Here is a 5,157-nt window from a genome sequence, read left to right as displayed (position 1 = left end):
TGCACTTGAGATACCGGACTGCTCATGGTTAGATTGAAACAGTGATGGATCCTCAGATTGAGTTTCAGTACTAGGCGGCTGATCTACAAAGGAGTCAGACAGGTCAGATTCGTATTTCTTTGTCTGAGCTCTTGTGACTGCACAAGCCGGAACAATTTCAGAAGATTCTTGGCTGTCCCCAGCAGTGGGGACAGCCAAGAATTACTGGAGTTGAACTCACTTTTCCCCCAGCAATATAATTACAAAGGAGGAAATAAACACCCGCAACAGGCAAGTCAGGGAGTACTGCAACGTCGAACCACCCACTAAGTAGAGGACACTGAAGATGGATTCTGTGCAATGGAGTTTATTAACCATCCCGACCCCCCGGACTTTAGCATTTCAATTAGGTCATTTCAATCCGGAGAGACTTGTTGAAATTTGAACAATGCTTTATTATAACAGGTATAATATGATATTGCAAGTTGTTTGGGGCTTGGACTCCATCCTGCCGCAGGAAAGACCCGGGGCCGGGAACTCGAGCCGAGACGAGGCATATCCCCCCCTTGGGAGTCCAGACACTGGTGGTGGTGGTGGTGGTGGTAGAGCCCAAGTTGCATAACTCTCCTGCTATGCCAGGTTCTGCTGTAGATTGGAGGTGTCAGGGGTGGTGGCGGGTCACCTTTGGAGCGTGCTGAAATGACAACTGACAGCACAAGAGAGGAGAACAGTTTTTAACGTTTGCCTGCCCCAATGCGATTGGTTAACGACACCCACGTCTGATACTACCCGATCCCGCCCCTAATCAGCTGGCCGTGCGCCCCCAGGGAGAGAGGAGGCCACCAGGGAACGGCACAGCCTGTCCAGTCTTCCTGACTGAATTTTCGCCTAAGCTTCATTTCTTTATGGTCTTTTAAATTGCCAGTTAATGAGACAAAACCTTTTGAAATAAACTGTTTGAAATAAGGATAAGGTTTATCATTAACATCCTCAGACTGTTCGGTAACAAACGTTTTAATCAAACACGCATTCTTTTGCTGAGGAGCTGAGGATGATTGCTGTTTCCGTTTTAACGTCAAACAGTCAGCAACAACATGGCCTCTTTTGTGACAGTAGAAACACTCACGGTTCTTTTGTGTGTGCGTCCTTTGGCCTTTTCAGTGGCTGAATGACCAGAGGTCAGGTCTGGTGGGGCGTAAAACAAAAGTTCTGTCAGCTCGAGGGGTAGATGCAAACACTTTTTTATGAGTTGGCACAAACTCATCTGCAAGGACAGCAGCCTTGGATATTGAAGACACTTTTTGTTCATTCAAGAACATCACTATCTTCTCTGGCAAAGAGCCTTTAAAGTCTTCCAACAGAACAAGCTGACAAAGTGACTCAAAGTTGTTTTTGACGTCACTGGCGGCACACCACTTATCAAAGAGGGTGCCCTTCTCCCTTTCAAACTCAACAAAAGTCTGACCATTAGATTTTCTGTGATTCCTAAATTTTTGCCTATAGGCTTCAGGAACGAGTTTATAACCACGCAAAATGGCCTCCTTTAATGCATCACACTGCAAACTGTCCTTTAAGGAAAGGACAGACACAACCTCTTGTGCCTCATCAGTTTGCATTGGAGGAGGATAGGCCACATGTCTCTTGCCAGTCGAGTGCTGAGGCTATTCGTTAAAAAGCACTGAAATATAAATCAACTTCGCCCTCCTGAAATGCTGGCACCAGAGAAATATTTTTACTCACATCAAAACTTTGAAAAGGTGTGGACCTGTCAGACATGTTCAACGACCACTTTAGTCTTACTTCTTTCTCTGCTTCAATTTCTAACGTACATGTACCTGTAGGCGGAGATTATACTCTGGTTTACGCACCGACTTTTTCTTTGGCCTCCAGCTGAAGGAGAGTGAGGGGAACCTTGAGCTTGGAACTTGAACTAACCCCTGAGATTGTTGAGGAGAGAAAGAGTCAAAACGAGGTAACGTAGCATGGTCTGCAGGAGGTGTGAATAGTGCAGCTGGCTCCTCGATGGTCTGAGACAAAACCCCTGCTGTAGTAGAAGGAACATCATTAGCTGAAACTTTACCCACAGGCTGGGCAGAACTAAGGACATTTAAATCAACTAGTTTTTCTAGGACCTGCATCTTGATTTCTTTCTTAAGTCCGTACTTGTGAACAGTATGTCAGTGTGCTGCAATACACAATAAATCATCCTTGCGACACACATCAATTTTTTCAAATGAGGGATTGTCAACTAAATCTTGTAAATTGAAACTCATTTTCAACCACATGCCAAACAAACACCATGAGTAATTTCCCATTGATTGTCAGAAGGAAAAACACAGGTTTATCCCGGACAAGCCCCAATTGTTACGTTTCCCTTTTTAAGTGGAAACAATAACGCTGACAACCAATGAAGGAAGAACTCAGGGACAATGTAAAGCAGTTAAAGAAAATAGATTCATTTACAATACTTAGGTAAAGTAGAGGGGGGGGTGAACTGTTGGGGTTGTGCCAAACAAAATAAGTACAATGAAATAGGGCCTAGCTCAACATTGTGTGGAAAGGAAAAAGAAAACAAAAGGCTTGACTCTCTTATCTACAAAAGTGTCCAAAAGTAATAAAAATACATTGGTGGCAACAACCCATAACCTATTGGAGTAACAAGTGTGTGTCTCTGCGTGTATTACCTCAGTACCACTTTCCCACCGCAAACCTTAATGGACAAAGTCAGAGAGAGGGAGAGCAAAAAGAGAGAGAGGCTTTATATAGTGTCCTCTGTCTCTGATTGGCTGAAATGGCCGTGAATGTGAGGGTTAGGGCCAGCCAATCCTTCACCTCTCACCTGCAGGACAAGGGTAGGAGAGGGCCAGAGAGAGAGACATACATGCATACAGCTCTCTTCACGTAACACCCCCACCCATACAAGTTCAACCAAAGGTTTGGACAATCATCTAATACTTCCTATAATGCACGAGACATATTTGTTCAGCTGCTGTTCTTTTTATTGACTGTATCGATAGATTTCCTCTCCCTTAATATTGCAATATTACTTTTAGCTATAAGTACAAGGCTTAACCATTTTAGTCTTTTAATTTCAAACCGGAAAATGTTCTTTTCTCAGACAAAATTAAATCATGCTGTGGAGGGCAAGCATATCCTCCTAAATTAAATAAAATAAGAAGATTACCTTCTCCAACTGCATTTTCTGTTTTTCAATTTAAAGGCTTCCACAGTCAAGCGCAGCAGGTTGCTAGGCAATGCGAGCAGCAAAGGTAGGCAAAGCAAAGAAAAAGCAAGAAGTCCCACCGTAGGTCAGACCTTCCAATTTCATAGTCCTCTCAGTTCAGCCTATGCAATGGTCGGAGGACCCAGCCCACATAGACCACAAAGCCAAGGTCCTCATGAGGATACAGCCCACCACAATGAGACAGCTCCATCATAGTCCAAGATGTTGCTTTAATATGTTACCATGCTAAAATAAAAGGTTTTACCTTCTTTAAAAGTTTTTTCCAGTAAAATTAACTTTTTCTGTACACTGTGCCATGCTTGCAGTCTTTTTACTTGTTTTTACTCCTGGAAAAAAACAGCTTGATTCACTCAAAATGTGATCGGTCCAGTGATTCACATTAAACACGTTTAAGGGAACTTTAACGAGGGTGACACAATGAGACAAATTGGGACGCGTGAAAAAAACACAACTGGTAGAGAGAAAAGAGACAGGGCAGCGGTGGCAGCAGCTGAAGCAGGTGGAGATGGTGATGAAATGGCAGCTGGTAGTGGGATAATTGTACGCTCGCGTAAATGTCTTATCAAAACAAAGATGAGTGCATTTGTTAAGAGGCAGGATTTTAAATTTCACTTGTGGTCACGCTCAAGTTTAAGTTCAACTGTATCTCCTTGAACACTGTTGCAGTAATCTGACATTGGATGTATGAATGAAGATAAATCTCATAAATCTAACGGGATACATCATTTTGTTAGCACGATTCTCCCCTGGATGCATCTGCAAAACAGAGACTTTCACACCAACATTTGTTTGGAGCAGAAACCATCAATTGAGCATAAATCAAGCCCTCCATCTTATTTGTGATCATGCTAAACAGCAATCATAATATTGTTGCAAAATGTGTAAGAAACATACCTAAAAATACCCAATTGTCACGAACGGGGCAGGCAGAGGCAGGATTCAAACGCAGAGTTAACAACCAAAAACTACTTTATTAAATCCAAAATCCCCCCCATACACCAGAGGGAAAAAACGCAGACACGGACCAGGAACAGGCAAGACATTATGGGTAGAACATTCACATGCAGGAATTACATTCAATGATGCGACAAAGGACAAAAGACACACAAAATACACTGGTAAGGTACAGGAGATTGCATTCCAGACGGATCTAAAAAACACAAGGAACGGTGGGATGGGCAGAAAACAGAGGGTCAGGCAGCCAGGGGAACTCCGGCGGTCAGGCGGCGGAGGAGCCTCCGGGGGTCGGACCGGTGGGCGGACAGGGCTCGAGGGCGCCGTCTGCAAGTCACGTGGAGCCAGCTGCAAGTCACGGGGAGCCGGGCTCGAGGGCGCCGACTGCAGAACCCCCCCCTAAAGGGCCGGATTCCAGACCCTAAAAACCCTAAAGGGCGGGAGGGAGAGGACATGGGGAGGGCAGGGAGGGGACCTGAGTCGTGGAGCTGGAACCGGAGTCGTGGAGCCGGGACTTGCGGAGTCGGGGGAAGGGTCAAGCGTCGTGGAGTACTGGGGGAATAATGGCATCGGGGGCCTCCAGCATGGGAATACACACTACGCACACGAACACGCATACATGCCACCTGCTTTTTCCCCCCTCTCTGGTGTTTTAAATGTCACTGACCTGAGGGCAAAGCGCATACCACCTCAAGCACACATCAGTCTTCCACTGGGACACATACACACACCATCCCTCTAATCAAGTCTCAATGGGCTTCCTCGCTTCCTTGTCTCGCTTCCCTGTCTTCCTTCCAGGCTTCCTTTTTCTTTCTTTTTTTAAAATGAATTGGTGGAGGCCTCGAGCCATTGGGTTGGTACATCCAGTAGAGAGACTGGTAGGGATTGCTGATATTCGTTGTGACATTCACACTTTCCCATATCAGTCACCGTCATTGCTGTCATGTGACTAGAATGTCAGTGTAAGTGGGAATTTTAGA

General features: G+C 45.0%; 1 long non-coding RNA gene across 1 annotated transcript; it reads right to left on the bottom strand.

Moving 5' to 3' along the window:
- Positions 1-413: 413 nt before the first annotated feature.
- LOC120812253 (uncharacterized) lies at positions 414-2,008 on the bottom strand. Its single transcript, XR_005710553.2, has 3 exons — positions 1,848-2,008; positions 1,106-1,164; positions 414-685 (listed from the first exon to the last, which is right to left on the bottom strand). It is a non-coding gene; the product is annotated as an uncharacterized LOC120812253 (long non-coding RNA).
- Positions 2,009-5,157: the final 3,149 nt, after the last annotated feature.

This window comes from Gasterosteus aculeatus, chromosome 12 (genome assembly GCF_964276395.1).
Source record: "Gasterosteus aculeatus chromosome 12, fGasAcu3.hap1.1, whole genome shotgun sequence".
Classification (NCBI taxonomy): domain Eukaryota; kingdom Metazoa; phylum Chordata; class Actinopteri; order Perciformes; family Gasterosteidae; genus Gasterosteus; species Gasterosteus aculeatus.
Note: the sequence above shows the minus strand (reverse complement) of the source record. Positions and strands in the feature narration are given on the sequence as shown.